The sequence below is a fragment of the Cydia fagiglandana genome, chromosome 23, assembly GCF_963556715.1.
Source record: "Cydia fagiglandana chromosome 23, ilCydFagi1.1, whole genome shotgun sequence".
NCBI lineage: Eukaryota > Metazoa > Arthropoda > Insecta > Lepidoptera > Tortricidae > Cydia > Cydia fagiglandana.
Genome location: NC_085954.1, coordinates 1,838,688 through 1,859,435, shown reverse-complemented (window position 1 = coordinate 1,859,435; position 20,748 = coordinate 1,838,688). Strand labels below are relative to the sequence as shown.

Below are 20,748 nucleotides of genomic sequence, written 5' to 3'. Positions count from 1 at the left end.
GTGCTTTATTTATCACGTGATAAATTAACCCTAACACGATAAACATCACTTGCAAAATTACTAAACTAAAAAAAAAAACATTAAAAACTTACCGTTAAACGAATCGTGCAATCCAAAACACAACACTGGCCGAAAACAGTTCAAATAAAAAAAAACGTCAAACACACAGTCAACGTTCACGCGATTCGAATTCGTGTTCGAAATTTGAATTCCACACGCACGTACGCCGCGCTCGAAGCGTAGCTAGGTACTGGCAGGCCGGGAGATTTTCCCGCCCTTTGCCATAGAGTATTACAGACGGGGCTCTATGAATAAATTATTTTTAATTTTAATTTCGGCGGCGCGTGAAATTGGGCTTTGACTGTTGCGCTTAATGCCAATGCCGGTGTTAGGTTTTAAAAGGTTTTATGAATTACATGTGTGAATTATTTATCATGATATCAGTCTAGTTGCCTGTAAAGCGTTTATGAATAAAGCCATTACTTATATCAATGTTTAAACAGCCTAAACAGGCACCAGTGTGAAGTCTAGCCGCACTTACGCGTATTATTAACCTTACTTAGAAAACTTTTGACTATAATTAAATACAGTCACCTGCAATAATATATTACACAAAGAAGGCCGCAAAAATATCTGATACAGACAACTAATACTCATCGAGACAATTTTAAAAACCCCTAAGGTCGCGTTGTTTCATCATAGAGTTCCTATGGCCACCTTCTGTCTCCATCATCAGCTCAGCTCGATGGTATCATAATATTGCATTGTCATCCGATTTATACATGCATGCAAAATTTCAGCTCAATCGGAAACCGGGAAGTGGATCAAATTTAACTTGCAAGATTTCATTACAGATAGACAGACAGACAGACAAGGGTCAGGTGAAAGTAAATAAAAGCTTGTAAGATACAATTAGTAAGAAGTACAAAGAAACCCCAATAAGTATATTTTTCGGGTTAACCCTTTACCAGGCTGACAGTTCAAAAATGACAATCGAATGTCAATCTTACATCGAAAATAGAACACATATTTCAAATGCCGTATGTGAGAAATATCCCTTAGCCCGGTAAAGGGTTAAAGCTTTTGCCGCGCAAATATAGTTAGATATTTTTGCGCTCGTTCGCGTGAGATATTATTGGAGCCTGTACATAGAACTAATTACTTTGAGCAAATTTTGAATCTACGCCGTTCATTCACTCCTTTGATCTTGGCGAAATAATTTATATTCCGTTCAAGAGCTTTATAATAACAACTTAGTTGGTACAGTCGCCATTAGATAGGGTAATTGCGTCAGTTTACCGTCCAGTGTCAGTTTCCGTCCACTTGACGGATTAGCAAATAATACATTTCATTTTTAATTTGCTTCTTGCGAAATATAATCATATAGATAGATCAATTGTTTGGACCCTAGGACCCCGATTGAAGTTTTCTTTTGCATTTTTTTGGAGAACCATCATTTGTTTATAGTAATTATTTATTTTAAGATGATTATTATGTAATGTCAATGGTCCCGGGTTCGAATCCTGGTAAGGGCATTTATGTATTTTAGAGTTATTAACCTTTTCTACTCAAAATCTCTAACAATTTAAAAATATCACGTTAAACTCGCTTATTAATTCGAATAAATTATAAACCACAACCTGCAGACAGGCCATTTGTATAAAAAAACCGGGCAAGTGCGAGTCGGACTCGCGCACGAAGGGTTCCGTACCATAAAGCAAAAAAAACGGAAAAAAATGCAAAAAGAAAACGGTCACCCATCCAAGTACTGACCACGCCCGACGTTGCTTAACTTTGGTCAAAAATCACGTTTGCTGTATGGGAGCCCCACTTAAATCTTTATTTTATTCTGTTTTTAGTATTTGTTGTTATAGCGGCAACAGAAATACATCATCTGTGAAAATTTCAACTGTAGAAGCTATCACGGTTCGTAAGATACAGCCTGGTGACAGACAGACGGACGGACGGACAGCGAAGTCTTAGTAATGGGGTCCCGTTTTACCCTTTGGGTACGGAACCCTAAAAGGGCCTCCATTACTTCTACCTATTATTAGAAACCTCTGCATTGAGAGAGCGGGACAGCAATAACTTCCACATAGGTTAGAGAGAGATGGAAGGCACACATGCCACAGACTAAATAAATGAGTGCAATGTATTTGTGCGACATTTTGTCGCGCTTGCAATTATTTTTGCAGCATTGCCACAGATTGCATAAATGGTGAGAATAGATACGCCACTTAAGTAGTATAAATATGTAAATATATTACATCAAAATACTACGTATTTCATCAATGCCTTGATTTATCAAATTATCAATACGTAGCACATAGGTAAATTAATGTTATAAATAAAATAAAATGGGTTTTTTTTTTCATACAACTTATAGACCCATAGCATTGTTAGTAGTTATTTAAACAAAAATTAAAAACTTACTAATACTAATTACTAGAGTTAGGCCAAGAAAAGTCTGCAGCAATTTTGATAGCCCACGCAGTGCAAGTGTTATTTACACGTCATAATTTCATTGAAGTTTTACGTGTAAAATAACACTTGCACTGCATCGCTGCAGACTTTTCTTGGTGTAACTCTATAAAGTTAGTATTAATTATAACTCACAAGAATGCACAAAATAGTTCATCTTGACCTTTTTTTTATTTAAAAAGTGTTATATTATTATAATCTGTGGCATAACAGATATTTTTAAAATCGCCGACTGCAAATTGCTTTATTTTCGAGATTTTGCTTAACCCTTAAAGCGTTTGTGTCACTTTTTTAGTACAGGTACTAAATGTGGCGCCAAGTTTAAACACTAAGTGCAGGCTAGAAAAGAAAGTACCTTAAAGAAAGTGCGAGAATTGTACTTTTTTTCCTAGTTTAAGACAATATCAGACAAAATTCGGTTTATGCGCAGGCGGCAGTTGAAATTTGAAATTCGCTGAATTTGCGACAGAGTATGTTCCTGACGCCATAGAATATAAAGTAAATAGCCAAAGTGTTTTCTTTCTGTTGATATTATTACTAGATGAGTTAGACATTGTTATTTTATATAAAGCTCATTAAATCATAGATTAATTCTAAGTCAAAAATTGCGAAATATATCTTGTCCCATTTTTGTGACATTGTCGATAGTACTGGTAACAAAGTACCATTTAGCACGTCCTAAAAAACGGACAGTGCCGGCTTGTGCGGAGACAAGATTGTGACAGAAAACGGACATTGCCATACATAGGGTATATACTTTTTTTTTCATTGATCGTCGTTTTATAGGCTATTGTTGCGTTGGAGTTACGTTAGACATAAGTATATGTGTACATTCTTTTATATTTTAATTTAAGGTGATTCCACCATCTGATTCAGAAGAGTGAGATAACAAAAAGACGACAATGACGAAATTTTACTAGAGGCAGATTGTACATCCGCCTTGTCCCAATCTGACTCTTTTTCAGCCAGGTCACTTTCTAAGAGGATATCAAATGTGATGGACAAATATATGTTCATTTATGAACACGCGTGCTTTTATTCTTATTGTCATGCTATTAAAGTTTAGTGCACTTCATTGTGAATGGCACTGTCTGTATTTAAATATAATTTCGAAGTCTAACGTGGTCCTTGTGGGAAAAAAGTTGATCATAATACTCAACCTGATGACCTAAACACGACCTGTCCTCTAGTACTCCATCTACAAAACTTAATTTCTCGCCATTAAACGCATAATTCGCTTCAGTATCCAAATTATTGGCACGTCTTGAAATGTCCTACGGTTAAAACCTATTTCAAGTCGATGATGAAGATGCTACAGTTCCTGAGGCCTGTAAAATGTAATCTCTACGAAATTCAGGGGAGTAAATAGCTAATTTCGAATCTAGTCTTTCATATGTCGGGCAGACGAAGCAAAGCATTTCTAATAATACAAGAACATATTATTATAGCTGACGATGTCAAGCACCGCCAACTAAAGCCTGCGGTCTGAGAGCATGACATAGATAAGACTCTAGTTCTCGCCAAGGAGGAACCATATATTCCCAAAATGTTGCCAGAGGCCATTGAGACTGAAAAATATCTAAACTTTTACTGGAAGTACAGCTACACTCTACCACCAGCTTAGGTTCCAGATAGTCCGGGTAATAAGACAACAAGCAAAACATAGAACTGTGAGACCATAGTGATAAACGGTGTGGTCATTTAAGTAAAGTAATATTATTTACAATAATTGTAATGTGCAACTAGCTTTATGAGCCTATTTTCCATGTATAAGTAGCTTTAAAATGTATATATTTTGTTGAATATACCTGTACTTGGGTCGTTTTACACATCAATACTAGAAGTAAATATGGTATTATTATGTTTCCCATAAGTTTTTTCTGCTTAGTAATCGATTTAAACATTTTTTCCAAACATTCACTAGTGTGTTATTGAAATAATTTTAAATTTTCTTGCCCTGTAATTCTTTAAAAAAAATTATATTTTTAAGCTGTATAACGGCATTGTCCGTTTTTTAGGACAACCTTGGGAGCAATCAATATATAAGGTTCGTGGCAATGTCCGTTTTAACGGACGTCCTGAAAACCCTACTTTCAGAATGCTTTTAATTTTTTTTTCTTAAATATAGTACTTTTTTACTCATTACTATCCCCAAAAACATTCCACGTGATAGGTGGATACATTATTTCATGTCTTGCCATGTTAAGGGTTAAAATGTTACTGTGTATTTATTAAAACTATTTTTGTAACTTTTACTAGCTTTGTGTGATTTTAAAGTCAGAAGCATTTATTTGAATTAATTGAATACCTATCCGTTTATTTTATTTTTTTGTGAATCGACGCAATGTGAAATACTATTCGTCAAAAATATAATTCTTAGAAAGTAAAGTATAGGTGTACTGAAACTGAAATAAATGTCATATACTAAGAAAAATACACAAATTTCTAATAGTATTTCTAATAGTAGGTGTACTAGAGTTAGACCAAGAAAAGTCTGCAGCGATTTTGATAGCCCACGCAGTGCAAGTGTTATTTATACGTCATAATTTCATAGAAGTTTCACGTTTAAAATAACAATAGCACTGCGTGGGCTATTAAAATCGCTGCAGAGTTTTCTTGGTCAAACTTTCTCTATGTAAACAAAAGTCACTAGTAAATTCATCATTCAGAGACAATTTCAATATTGCGGATTGTTTACATAGTTAGCAAGTACCATACCGGGTGTGGCCTGTAATATGAGCAAAAAATTTAACTGTAGGCTGTACTCCTCATACTGACCAACATTTGTTCAGCGACTTTTAAAAATAACTTGTGGTTTGATTTTTAATACACTTTACAGTATATTCCAAGACGCAATGTATTGCGAATTGTGTTATGTTTAAGGCGTGACAAGCAACGTCAATCATAATGATATGGCGTGGCGATGGCGTCCATTGAAGATAATATTTATTTTGTATGAAAAATAGGGAGTCTAATACTTCATAATTTTTAAAAGTTGTTGAACAAAAGTGTCACCGTTTGAGGAGTACAATCTATGTTTTAATTATTTGCTCATGTTACAGGCCACACCCGGTATAATGACACTTTAGATGCCTACTTAAGACATGCTTTACATACAGCAATTTTAGACTAATGTTTCGGTCAAGTTGTGTTTTAATGTATGGGGAAGACAAACAAATTATAGCCAGCATTCAATGAATGTAGTATGATACCTTTGGGTATGGTGCTTTACGTACAACTCTAATACTTTTCTCAAAAATCAAAAAAAACCGTCACCCGGGACATATTCATGCTAAAAGGGGGGGTTGCGTCAGGGGGAGGGGATTGGACACTAGTGTGCGTAAAGCACCATACCCAAAGGTATCATAATACAATCGTCAAATGCTGGCTATAATTTGTTTTTCAAAAAACACAATTTGACCGAATCATAATCTGAATTGTTATAAATATTTGATTCAATTTAATCAAGCTTGATCATAACACGATTATCATCATTTAGACACTGTTATAATCCCAGTCTAGCCTAGAATAACCCTAGAATGTCTAGAATGCCGAGTATCGAGCTAAAAGTAATTAATATACCCGACATCAATACGTGGCCTTGGCGCGATCTAGTTTTTGTGAGCCATGCTATTCTCAACCTATTTAAAGTCCTCTTTCGACTCGTCTCGCAACTCTATATCCAGTTCAATCTAGGTAAAGACTTTTTGATGAAAAAAAAGTAAAAAGTCAACACAAACGTCAGATTTCTATGAAACTATGAGTTTTTTTATAGCATCTGCTACGAAAATATGCTCCAAGTTAGTGTTTAAATACCGGAATTATGTAATCCCGGATTATCGGACCGATTCTTATAATATAAAAATGAAATACCGGAATTGAGGAGGGCCAATATCGAAGTAATCGGGATTCCGGTATAGGATATTTTTAGTTTATTTTATACAAAAATAATGAAATTATGACTTAACCTTTCAAATGTGTATAGTGGTCAAAAATCATGGATTGTGCTGTATAGAGCAGAAAAAATCTTTCTAAAAAAAAATAGCAAACAGATGACTGAAAGTTCGGTTATGATCCTTATTACAGAAAAGAGCTAAGCATAACTGCGATTTTTATTAGTATTTTGTATTTTTTCGCTGTAACTGATTAGGTAATAAAAAAATTATTTAATAACCAAATTTTTAAACAGTCAATACCGGTATTCATTCCGTAATTTCGGTATTAAGGAACAATATCGGATTTCAATAAGCTTACTTAATTTTGAACTTAATAGAGATCAGATTTAACTGGTTAGCTCGTGTAGCCTAGGCATTGTGAACGACCTAGGCTTTGTAAGCATGACAGGTTATTCTAGTCTAGTACTTAATGATGTAGGACTAACGACGGGCAAGAAAATGTATAGTCATGAGCGAAAGCGACCATTTGCTGTACTTGTAATTTTTATACAAAACTAGTCCATTCCCGTGACTTTGTCCTCGTAGAAGGATGAATTATTATTGAAGGCCTGTGCACACCGGTTTCGTGTGCGTGACGTGCACGTTCACTAAAATGTTGGAACCGCACACGCACACGTCACGCAAGCGGTGTGCCGTCTCTCATAAGGATCTGTATACTACAACGCGAACGTGCACGTCACGCACACGCAGCCGGTGTGCACAAGCCTTTAGACCGACAATTTTCACGACACAAGGCGTTACCAAAAATGTCTCTGTTACCAGGAAATCACGTTTTTAATTTAAAACTTGTCTAATTCTGGTGTGACTATCTGTATTTGAATGTCGTTAGACCTACTCTAAGGCTAAATATTATAAATGAAAGAAAAAGACTCGGAAAAAACCAAAAAGAATATTGGTATTGCTACTTACTTATTTTGCATATCAAACTCGAGGAAACCGTCTTTACGGTACTGAAACTTTTTTGCTATAAGTACAGTCGCCATCAGATATATTGGAGCGGCCAAGGTGTTCACAATATCTGAACGCGCACTCTAATGCCTTGACAATAGAGGTGTGTTTAGATATTTGTGAACACCTTGGCTGCTCCGATATATCTGATGGCGACTGTACCATATCAGACTTGAAACAGGAATCGGATACCGGTATTTTTTATATTATAGGAACGAAAACGGTATTGTTTCGTTCTTTGTTAATTCTTTCATTTCTAATTGGAATTAATAATTACGAACACAACTGAGTCCTTGGAGTATAAAATAATGCGAAATGTATGGTTATTTCGAAGATTTTGCAGAAAACCGGTACTTCAAGTAAATGTTGCTCACTGTACCTACCGTTTAACCGATTTTGGACATGCCAAGTAACAAGTAAAATAATTAAATACATCCATTATATTGTCTATGCATGTTCGAAGTTTTCGACTTTTTGCATTCATGATTTGGAAATTACATGTGTAATCTTATGTGTAATACAAAAAAGTTTAAATACGGCAACCGAGATAATATAAATAGGTGTTGAGAATAAACGGTACCTAACACAAAATAGAAGTTTATACATACATATATTGAATTTTTACACGTTTTAAGAACAGGCTTGAGCCTAATGCTTCGAAAAACTTAAAAATTGGCCAAATGCGAGGCGGACTCGCACGCGAAGGGTTCCGTACCATTACGCAAAAACGACAAATAATCACGTTTCTTGTATGGGAGCCCCACTTAAATAGCGGCAACAGAAATACATCATCTGTGAAAATTTCAAAACGTAACTTAGCCAAACCCCAAACTAGATATACTGGAATTTATAGTTAATTGTGGTATTGGACTATACCTATATCTATAGGTAGGCGGTTTTACCTACAGTATAATATATTATATAAACTGGTACTGCATTTAAACTACCTTATTACCAGGGACCCTATTCTGTTTTCACAAATTGATGTGGTTTTTATCTCATTCTGATACCCTCCTAAGGCCCACCCATACAAATGAAAAATACAAAATTTGCCACAGAAATTTGAACCTACAATGTAGGCAATAGAGTTGATTTGGCGTTGTTTAAAAACTGAACGAAACAAACCAAAAGCAACTCTGTTCCAATCGAATATGGTTTAAATTCCATTGAACTGAATAAGTACTATAGGTAGGATCTTGGGCCTTAGGAGGTTATGACTTGAGTCGTGTCTTCAGGCATCCCACTCCGATCCCATACGAGAAAAATGCATTATGAGAGTATTTATGCTTCATGAGTTCTGTGAATGAATCATTTTATTAAAAACCTTTAGAATAAAACAGATTAAACATACAAATTATAAACTAAAATAAACCTAAGAATGAGTAAAACTAACTTAACAAATAAAATATTGCCCCCCACTCTGATTGTCTCCCGGACCAAATGTGCCATAAATACTGGCGGCATTACCCCCTTCATGAGTTCTTATTTATGCAGAACAAAAGATTCGCAATCAGTTGTCATCTTTTGTTCTGCATAAATAAAACGTATTTTTTATTGATTTACCTATACTGATACTGACATTAATTTTAGTTATATCTATGTAATAATTACTTTACCTTGATAATTATGTTGTAATTTTTGAAATAACTGATATATCCGCTCTATCCTATCAATCTGTCCTGTTTGTCTCTTTATTGTATTTGTACTATTTATTTAGTTTAAAATTTTACTCTTGTTATACGGTACATACATTTTGGTGTACCTATAAATTTTAGCTTATGTTATAATTATGTGTAAAATAAATAAAATTGAATGAAATATCGCCAGCACCAATAAACGTAATGTTTTAATCTAAATCAACCGCTTTAATGATCAAAACCATATCTTCTTCTTCTTCTTCCTCGCGTTATCCCGGCATTTTGCCACGGCTCATGAGAGCCTGGGGTCCGCTTGACAACTAATCCCATGATTTGACGTAGGCACTGGTTTATACGAAAGCGACTGCCATCTGACCTTCCAACCGAGAGGGTAAACTAGGCCTTATTAGGATTAGTCCGGTTTCCTCACGATGTTTTCCTTCACCGAAAAGCGACTGGTAAATATCAAATGATATTTCGTACATAAGTTCCGAAAAACTCATTGGTACGAGCCGGGGTTTGAACCCGCGACCTCCAGATTGCAATTAATCAAAACCATATCAAACTCTTAAAACAGAATCAGCCTCTAGATGATTTCAGTGCCAGCGTTCAATCTAAGTCAGTTTTCAATCTAAGCGTAATTAAGTAAAAACTGAAATCACATATAAGGTATAACTGCCGTGAGAATAAAGCTTATTAATATTCTCCATAAAGAGTTTTATTAAGGATCCGCGTTTCATAATACACCGTGTTTTTATTGAATTTAAGAGAAGTAATTGGCATAGTTAAATGTCAAAAAAAAATTTTTTTTGCCTTTAAAAAAACGATAGTTATTAAATGTAGCATATAGCGTTGTTGTAACACGGGTATTACATTTAACTCAACCAAACAATTGAAATCTGTCACATATCAATGTCATTTCGAACATCGATCGACCGAGATTGTACTTTAGTTTAGGGGCAAATGTATGAACTCATTCTAAACACTAATCAATATGTAAACCGGCCCTAAGGCAAGTGTACACGCTTGTAGAGAGGCCTTATAGGAAAAAAATAATTATTGAATATCTCCGAAATGGAGTTAATTAGAATATTGGTGTCTTTGAGAAAGTTACTTAATTTAAGCTCAGGAATGCACCCTTAAAATTAACGGAAATAAAAAAAAACACGGTGTATATTATCTGTAAAGGATAATCAAAGCTTTCTTTAGGAATCATGTACTACTATGGATACCAGACACGGTCATACTATGGTTTTTATTTGATGCCGTTATCTTGCCCGTATGACTTAACGCCACTTGCAGCATCCCACTAACTCGGGGTTAACCGGTTGAACCCGGAGTAACCATGGTTATTATACCGGTACAATAATTTGACACTAGGTTAGTGGGGTCCCAGATACCGCTGGAGTGACGAAGACCAAAAAGACCTGTCCGCCCTCGGAATACCCAACTGGCGTGAAGTGGCGCAGAATAGGGCAGAATGGCGCTCTCTTGTGTCAGAGGCCAAGATCCTCTTTGGGTCACTGAGCCAGTGATGTATGTATGTATGTATGTATGTATGTAGGTTAGTGGGATGGCGTATTGGAGCTAAGTACATTTATGAAAACTAAATGACATAGTTTATAATCTTTATGAATTTGAATTTTATTTTTCATCGTTATTAATTGCTGCACATACACTGAGAGAAAAGTACAACAAAAATACACTTAGAATTACAAAAATAAACTTAATCCGGGGACAAGGAGAGTTAACTAATAGGAACAAATTGACTTTTGCAATTTCTATTAGTTTTTGCAATTTCTATTACATGTTTGTTGAAATTATATTTGGGATTACTGAGCTGTTTGTAGAAATAAATAAACTTAACAGAAATAGTGAAACGTCCATAATTATTACCTACTAAAACTTCATTTTTTCCCCCAGTACAGAACTGTTTTTAGGGTTCCGTACCCAAAGGGTAAAACGGGACCCTATTACTAAGACTTCGCTGTCCGTCCGTCCGTCCGTCCGTCCGTCCGTCCGTCCGTCTGTCACCAGGCTGTATCTCACGAACCGTGATAGCTAGACAGTTGAAATTTTCACAGATGATGTATTTCTGTTGCCGCTATAACAACAAATACTAAAAACAGAATAAAATAAAGATTTAAATGGGGCTCCCATACAACAAACGTGATTTTTGACCAAAGTTAAGCAACGTCGGGAGGGGTCAGTACTTGGATGGGTGACCGTTTTCTTTTTGCTTTTTTTTTGTTTTTTTTTTTGCATTATGGTACGGAACCCTTCGTGCGCGAGTCCGACTCGCACTTGCCCGGTTTTTAATTCCTGGTGATGATTTTTCTCTCAGTGTAAGCGTTGTAATGTTGTACTCGTAACGCAGGCATTATATTTGACATATTAAACTCAACTAAACAATTAAAAATTATCGGCCTGATTCGAACCATATAAGTACGTCTAATATTAGCTTTAGAAAGGATATTAGGAACAGTCTCATCCGATCCGGAGTGATTGCCAACTGACCTTCCAACTAGGAAACTAGCGGCATGGTTCGAACTTTAAGATACGTCAAATATTACGTCTAGATACGATATGGATTAGTTATGTCAGTGTCAAAAGTGAGGTTTTTGTTTGAAGAAATATTTGACGTGAGTATCTTAAAGTTCTAATCGGGCTGTAGCAGGCGTGGCTCACTCCGAGATTTCGTCGCATTGAAACAGGTAGCTATTTACAAGTACATGCGTTCCACACCAATTTTGGTGGCTAGCCATAAGCCGCGCGTGGCGCTGTCACCACCTACCGGCCATCTGTCCTGATCGTAACAAACGCGTTTGATTAGAGAGTGAACTGAGTCTTCTGTACCTAGTACTATTATTTATTCTGTGGCTGTAAGCCTTATTGGGATTAAAATAATACTGTTGAAGTTATGAAAAAGTACTTCTTAAAACCCTATTACAACTAAGTAGGTACCTATGTATTTCTAGTGTCTGTAAATTACACTAAGGAAGGGCTCGACCCTAGGCTTTAAATTGATATGCGGTTGTTAAAGCACCATAGCAGTACATTTAAGGTTGATTATTGCTTGTTGTAGGTGCATGAATAAAGAGATTATGTATGACTGTGGCGGGTGAAGGTTAAAACCAGGCATTGTTTGAAGAAACTATTAACATATGAACTGAACCCCTAATAGTGTACATTTAATTCGATAGCGTGACGAGCGTTCGCGTTTGCGTTATGTCTATTTTTGTATGGGATTTTGTACAGCGCTCCAAGCGGGACGTTTTGGAAACTCAAAATCCCAAAGAAAATGACACAAATGGTAAAAGTTTTCATTAGACAGGTAACTATGTAAAAGACTGATTTAAACTTTCACGATTTTTAAAGATTATTAAATTGGACAACGGAACTTAACAGCGTACCTAATTTAAGTTTTAAGATTTTCCTCCGACGTGGCGAGGACGGCGTTGTCCCAGTGGCATCGGAGAAGACCACGAGACCACGGGGACAGCGCCGTCCTCGAAACGTCGGAGGTAAATCTTAAAACTTAAATACGCGGTTAAGTCCCGTTGTGCAATGACAAAGACCGTAACTGGCAGGCGTGGCTCACTCCGCGATTTCGTCGCTTTGCTACAGGTAGCTAAAAGTACATCCGTTCCACACCAAATTTTGGTGGCTAGCCATAAGCCGCGCGTGGCGCTGTCGCCACCTAGCGGTCATATCTGTGCTGATCGTCAGAGACGCGCTTTGTTAGAGAGCGAGTCTTCTGTACCTAATACTATTATTTTTTCTGTGTTTGTGGTAATAACTTAAAACGCATTCGACCTGCAACATGAACCCTTCACCCTATGAAATGTCACTTGATATAGCCCTTATTCGTTACACCCCAGACGTCTGCCCGGTTAGTTATTGATAGGTATTTCCTTTTTAGGGTTCCGTACCCGAAGGGTAAAAACGGGACCATTACTAAGGGCCACTTGCACCAATCACTAACCCGGGGTTAACCGGTTAAACCTGGAACTACCATGGTTACCATTACAATTTGTGGTAGTAGTAGTATCTAATCACTTTATTGCACACAACACAGGTTTACATGATATTTACAGAAATAAAGGTACACAGGCGAACTTATCCCTGTAAGGGATCTCTTCCAGCTAACCTTCGACTCGAAGGCTTCGAGTACCTAACCGTCGATTTGACACTGGGTTAATGGTTTAACCGGTTAACTCCGGGTTAGTGGAATGGTACAAGTGGCGCTAAGACTTCTCTGCCCGTCTGTCTGTCCATCTGTCCGTCTGTATGTCACTAGGCTGTATCTCATAAACCGTGATAGCTAGACAATTAAATTTCACATGAATTTATGTTGCCGCAGCGCCGCCATAACAACAAATATTAAAAACAGAATAAAATTAATATTTAAGTGGGACTCCCAAACAACAAACGTGATTTTTTTAACCATTTTTTGTGGAATGGTTCGGAACCCTTCGTGTACGAGTCCGACTCGCACTTGGCCGATTTTTTAATGAATTGGAGAAAAAGTTGAAAAGAAGCGGGTTGTGTCGAAGGTCAATTGTATAACTGGAAAATTCGAAATTATTACCTATAGGTACAGATCTATCTACTCCCACAGTAAGTACCTATTACCTATGTCTGTAGGGTGCATTGGGGTAAATGCGAAGGCGGGGTAATTTCGAAACTAGCAAATATCTACTAAACTAGAAACACTTTCTACTAGCAACAGAACGCAAGTTGCCATGTAAGCGTTGCAGCGGCGTAAGTGTTGCTAAAGTATGAACTGTTTCTAGTTTAGTAGATATTTGCCAGTTTCGGAATTACCCCGCCTTCGCATTTACCCCAATGCACCCTAGTATTATGTAGGTACTTATGAGTATTAGACGACGATATTACTTATTTACGATACAAGTGCTAAAAATAGGAAATTCGCAACGAGTGGCGCATTTTCGACACGAGTTTTGAATTTCCTAATTACGAGGGGTAGGACAGGAGACCTGGAAGTCCTGGGTTTAAATCCAGTTCGTATTATCATCATCATCATCATCTCAGCCATAAGACGTCCACTGCTGAACATAGGCCTCCCCCTTTTTGGGGGGTAAATGCCATAATCGGCACGCTTGGCAGGCGGGTTGGCGATCGCAGTCGAGTACGAGTACACCGAATTTGAGGGACGCTGCTGCCCGTCCACCGTGGTTTTGGACGTGGTTTAAGGACATACCCGGGTCCTGGACGTAGTTTAAGGACATACCCGGGTCCTTTCGTATTATAGGCAAGGTTATTAAATTTCTACTCAAGGTGAGATAAATATTATTTTTTGAACTGACACTAAATTGCTAAATTACGGTTAAATATTCTGGTGACCCACTTTAACTAAAACTGGCTAATAATTTAACATTCCTAACGGTCCCGCAATATCTTTTCCCGGCCTGTCCCGCAACGATGAATTATCGTCGACTTGCAAGTCAACAGCTGTGAGGAGTTTAAATTATGGGCCCGATTCGGATTTTGAAATAGACATCCTTTAGACATCACCAAGATACGATAACGATATGTTAAGATCTAACCTGTCAAATTTGACATTTGCGCGATTCTGGGGATACTCTAGAACGATTTCCACAGGATATGGCTGAGAGATCCAATTCACATCTAATTTGATATTTGATATTTGATATTTATTGAAATCAAATTTTACAGCATTACAGCTAACACCAATGCACTGTAAAATCAAGTAGTAAAATTAATAGATATCTTACTCTATCTAACGTAAAAGCACGGAAGAAAGAATGAGCGCGCCGCGTTACTTCTTTGTTTTGTGCGTAAAAGTGACATTGATTGCCCGAATTGCGCTGCAAAAGAGAACTAGTTGATATCTAAACTATAACGCATCTAGAATGGATCTAGTACCTGTCGACTCTTGTGAATATCTTGAAGTTCGAATACGTCATCATATCGTTCGTTATTCCGATGGTTTTGGACGGATTTGTACAAAGTTCTGTTCGGTTCGGAAAAAAAATTACCCTTTCATAGAAAATGGACCAGCCAAAATGTACGAAACAGCCAATTTTTTTTTCGCGTTTTCGGAGTTGGTCCCATGGTAAAAGTTGCTCAGTATAATCCCAAAACCTCCCTGGCAACGGGAATGCAGTTATTTTTTAGCCACCCTGTATGGGAACCCCGGAATTTAAAGTTAAAAGTTTAAAAAAATCATAACTCGAAAACTACGAAAAATCGGCTTACATACATGGGGTATAATCTGATAGCCCACGACGTGAGGAATCTAAGAAAGATGTTTGGACGTCAAGGTTTGGACCACCCTGTATGTCCAGATAGCGAAAAAGATGTGTTCTGTGTGACTTTCGTTATTAATGTGAAACATGGAAGATATTTCGATTAGTTGAAATTAACCCGCAGTCGAAATTGCCCCGATGCACTAAAGTGCATAGGTTAAGTTGAACTTTCCCACTACTCATATGCAATTAACATATGAAGGTTTACGTTAATCTACCTTATCAAGACACTTAAACTAAAACGATATAAGCAACTGCACTGAACGGAGCTCATCTTATAATGGTCCTTTAATAATCACTTCAAAAACTACTCTACATAGACCCCTATAGTTCAATTTTATCAGGCCTAAGGACCAACCTGTATTATTCGCCTTTCAACGCAAACGCCTCAAAATAAACCATTGTAAGTAAGACCTCGAGACCTGACTACAGGGTAACATGTTTAGGGTCGAAAACGTTCCAAAAAGAGCGTCTTTCCTGCCAGAATGTTTTCTTTAAGTAAAATGCGCTAAGTTAATGTTTCAAGTACAGTTAAGCACACAGTTTGAGCGAAGTGATGCATTTGCACCACGCATAAAGTTTTATAAGTTTCTGTGGCGCATCTTAGTTTTTAAGTTCTTTGCATTGTGTTTGTGATGTAAATAAAAAAAAACGGCCAAGTGCGAGTCGGACTCGCCCATGAAGGGTTCCGTAGCAGCAAGTAACATAATAAAATTGCGGTTTACGATTTATGACGATTAAAAAAAAACTACTTACTAGATCTCGTTCAAACCAATTTTCGGTGGTAGTTTGCATGGTAATGTACATCATATATTTTTTTTAGTTTTATCATTCTCTTATTTTAGAAGTTACAGGGGGGGGCACACATTTTACCACTTTGGAAGTGTCTCTCGCGCAAACTATTCAGTTTAGAAAAAAAAAATAGAATTTATAGGTTTGATGAAATATTTTTAATTAAGTTTCAGTTCTAAGTATGGGGGACCCCCAAAATTAATTGTTTTTTTTTCTATTTTTGTGTGAAGATCTTAATGCGGTTCACAGAATACATCTACTTACCTAGTTTCAACAGTATATATATATAGTTCTTATAGTTTCGGATAAAAGTGGCTGTGACATACGGACGGACAGACAAACAGACAGACAGACAGACAGACATGACGAATCTATAAGGGTTCCGTTTTTTGCCATTTGGCTACGGAACCCTAAAAAGGTCACTTGCCCTCCAGGGCCCATTAATTGTTTTCCATCCTGTATAATATTAGTTAACACCTGGACCTGGTACACACGCCATCACATATATCAGAGCGGCCAAGATGCAAAAATATCTGAACACGCACTCTAAGGCTTTGACAATAGGCGTGTCCAGATATTTGTGAGCGCGATATATCTGATGGCGATTTTACCATACCATAGTTAAGATAGGTACCAATTAAAAAAACACCCTGTGGGCCGCACCCATGGAATCAGTGTATACCGCGAACCACGTTCAACGAGTTGCCTCTCCATCGCACTTGTAAATTCGTACGTAAGTGTAACAGGGAGGCAACATGTCGAACGTGGTTCGCGGTAGGCCCTCAGAGATCTTTATATATTGGTGTTTAAACCATACGAAGGTAAACTGTAAAGGTTGCGGTCAGTGCACTTTCGCGATAAAATGGACTTTACGACATTGTGTTAAGGTATAAAATTGATTGAGATAAGCGTAATGGGTGCATACGGAAATGATAAGGTGTGCCGCGCGATAGAAATGCATTATTGGACATTGTATCAAAACTTTTAGTAATAAGAATTTGCACTCTATAGCACTATGTACCTACTAAACTGCAAAACGTAATTCAAGACCAAAAAAAGTAAGAAATGTTGCCACTTTTTTACTAGCGCGTCTTGTATTTATGTACAAATAAGTAAATAAAAGTACTTTTTAAATAGTAGGAGTAAAATTACTAATGAATAAATTATCTTAGCGTGATTATTTATCAAAAGGAATTTACTATTTTACAAACAAATTATTGCAGTGGCAACATTGTCTTACTTTTTTTGGTCTTGAATTACGTTTTGCAGATTAGGTGCAGAAGGTTCACTCTTTAACAAAACGCGTCTATTAAGGGGCCCACTGATTGACAGTCCGCCGGACGGTATCGGCCTGTCAGTTAGAACATAATGTTGACAGTTCCGAACAACTGATAGGCCGATACCGTCCGGCGGACTGTTAATCATTGGGCCCCTTTACGACAAGATATGACCGCCAGGCCCCTATTTTACCACGGTGACAGGTGCGACAATTATAAAATGTCACTGTTGCTGACGTCACAGTCATCCATGGGCTACGGTTACCGCGTACCATCGGGCGGGCCGTATTCCTGTTTGCCATCATCATTAAACCACCAAGGAGGAGTTTTGGCCGAAGGGTGTCAAGTTCCGGCGGTTCCGCGGCCGGCTCCCTGACACTGCGGGGTTGCGAACTGCATCGCAGCCATAATTTTGTTTTTAGTTTTAAGATATATTTTGTATTAATATGTATGCTAGTTTTAAGGTATTTATCTATGGGCCAATAGTTGCCTGAAAATAAATGTTTTTCATTTGTTTTTCATTTCATTTCATTTCATTAAAAAAAATATCGGGAAAAAACAGGTATTGTATTTTTCTTGCGAAGTTTATGATGACAATTGTCACAAGACATAGATGACTGGGACGTCAGCAACAATGACATTTGTCGAATTGTCACACCTGTCACCTTGGTGAAATAGGGGCCAGGTGTAACTAGGGCCAATTGCCGATCAGTTTATAAAAAAAAACTTTAAAAAGTTGATTCACCCACCTACTGCCGTATTCGAACTTCAAGATATTCACAAGAGACGACACGTACTAGATCCATTCTAGATACATTATAGTTTAGATATCAACTAGTTCTCTTTTGCAGCGCAATTCGAGCAACCAATGTCACTTTTACGTTAGATAGAGTAAGATATCTATTAGATGTGAATTGTATCTCTAAGTCATATCCTGTGGAAATCGTTCAAGAGTATCTCCAGCATCGCGCAAATGTCAAATTTGACAGGTTAGATCTTAAACATATCGTTATCGTATCTTGGTGATGTCTGAAAGATGTCTAATCGATGTCTATTTCAAAATCCAAATCGGGCCCCCATACCCGGTACTTATATTCCGCACTCGCTATCGTTCCTAATTACGCCCTACAGAACCCCTGTACGGAACCTTTTGTGTTCCGCACGGTGCAGACCACTTGATTCAATAATTCAGTCTATAAGATGCTTCGAGGGTGTCGGTGCGTTTAGGTTAGGGTTCCGTGTTGGTGTATGGAACCCTTGGCATGATCTCAGAAATATTCCTGATTTTAATTTGTAGGTCTAAAATTGGGTCTAATAGCCATATTCGAACTTTAAGATACGTCAAATATAACGATATAGATTGGATATGTCAGTGTCAAACAAGTGTCAAAAGTGACGTTTTTGTTTGTATAATCCTCACTTTTGACACTTGTTTGACATTGACATGTCCGATCCATATTGTTTCCATATTTATTATTTGACATATCTTAAAGTTCAAATATGGCTGTATATCCCATATAAGAAATCGACATTTTTTGTAAGGAATCCTGTCAATTTCCTGTAAAAAGAGGTAAGTTTAAATGGGGTGAGAAAAATATTGGGGCAAGAGTAATACTTGTAGGAAATCTATGTTACTTTAACCCCACATGACCTTATCCTTTTTAAAAAGGGTTACCCCTTATCCTCAATAATTATCCACTCTATTAGAAAACATGTTTTGACTAAACCTAAAATTAAACTAAAAATGTATGAAGTACATAGTATCTATTTTACCAGGTAACATTTAGTACGACTGTTTGATTCGGTCAAGTTGTGTTTTAATGTATGGGGAAGACAAACAAATTATAGCCAGCATTCAATGAATGTAGTATGATACCTTTGGGTATGGTGCTTTACGTACACTAGCGTCCCTCCCCCTCCCCCTGACGCAACCCCCCCTTTTAGCTTGAAATATATCCCGTCATATTCATCAAATGCTGGCTATAATTTGTTTATCAAAAAACACAATTTGATTTGACCGAATCAGTTGCTAAAACATAAAATGAAAAATCTATATTTGGATTTCATCTAAAACTTCAATTAGGGATGTGCACCGTTAAATCTAATTTTCATTCATGGTGATGACAAATTATGAAGCTAAGGCTCCTATAACACACATAATATACAGTGTGGAAAGATAAGTCGGGCCCTGGAGGGAAAATACTTTAACTCCTTTAGCTGGCTCATTTTACTTAAAGGAGACATTCCTTCATTTTTAAAAAGAAACAAAACTGCATTTAAAGATTTAAAAAAATTCACTTGTCCGAACCGGGAATCGAACCGAGTAAAACTTCCAAAAAATTAACACTCGCTATTTTTTTCTACCAGTCGATACAGTTAATGTTAATGATAACATTTCTCTGTCTATCGTACAAAATATCCATAAAATCGAATATTTAGTACTCAAGAATATTTTTAGACAAGCGAAATTGAAAAAAACAAGAAAAATCTTTGAATGCAGTTATGTTTCTTTTTTAAAATAAAGGAATATCTCCTTTAAGTAAAATGAGCCAACTTAAGGATTTAAGGTAGTTTCCCTCCAGGGCCCGACTTATCTTTCCACGCTGTATAAAGTCTACGTAAAATAATTACTTCGCCCTCAAGACCCCCAAAGAAGGGTTCAGTATAAAGAAGTACATTATAATATCGTAATACTCGCGCCCGACTGGCACTAATGTAATTAGGTGCCTACAATGAACTAATAGGGATGGGGAAACCACCAGGTAGATATCGATAAAAAAAAATCATTTTATGAACCACAGTCACTACATATGTGTACCTATAGTATAATGTTGCCGTTGTACTATACACAAATTGTTGCCATAAAACTGAATAGTTTATTGCCGCTTATACCGCTCTGGACCGATCAAAGTGGCGTGCTCTTGTGTTGGAGGCCAAGACTCATTTTGGGTCACTGCGCCAACCAAGTAAGTAAGTAAGGGGTCATCCATTAATTACGTCACACGAATTTCTAGGTTTTTTGACCCCTCCCCCCCTCCTTGTCACACTTGGTCACATTTGGCAAACCCCTCCCCCCTAGTGTGACGTCACATTTTTTCTACGAAATCGCCAAATCGAATTAAGTAAGTACCTGAGTATTATTAATATTTTATCAAAATATTTTTAACGATATAAATATTAGTAATTTTATAACCCAAAACTGCTTAGGAAAGAAAATTAAACGAATAAAAATGATTATCGTTTTAAAAACTTGTTATTTAAATGTACAGCGAATAAAATAATTTAAATAAATTTTCGGTTACTGGTGAAGTTAAAGTGACGTCACAAAGTTTGTGTCTCCCCCCTCCCCCATGTCACAATTAAA

The 20,748-nt window shown here is 37.0% G+C and overlaps 1 protein-coding gene across 1 annotated transcript in view; it reads right to left on the bottom strand.

Annotated features, from left to right (window-relative positions):
- The window catches only part of LOC134675926 (irregular chiasm C-roughest protein-like), a 172,277-nt gene extending 172,014 nt beyond the window's left edge, over positions 1-263 (bottom strand). The window contains exon 1 of the mRNA XM_063534271.1: positions 93-263. The gene's annotated coding sequence lies outside the window, so the exon portion shown is untranslated. The remainder of the gene's footprint in view (positions 1-92) is intronic.
- Positions 264-20,748: the final 20,485 nt, after the last annotated feature.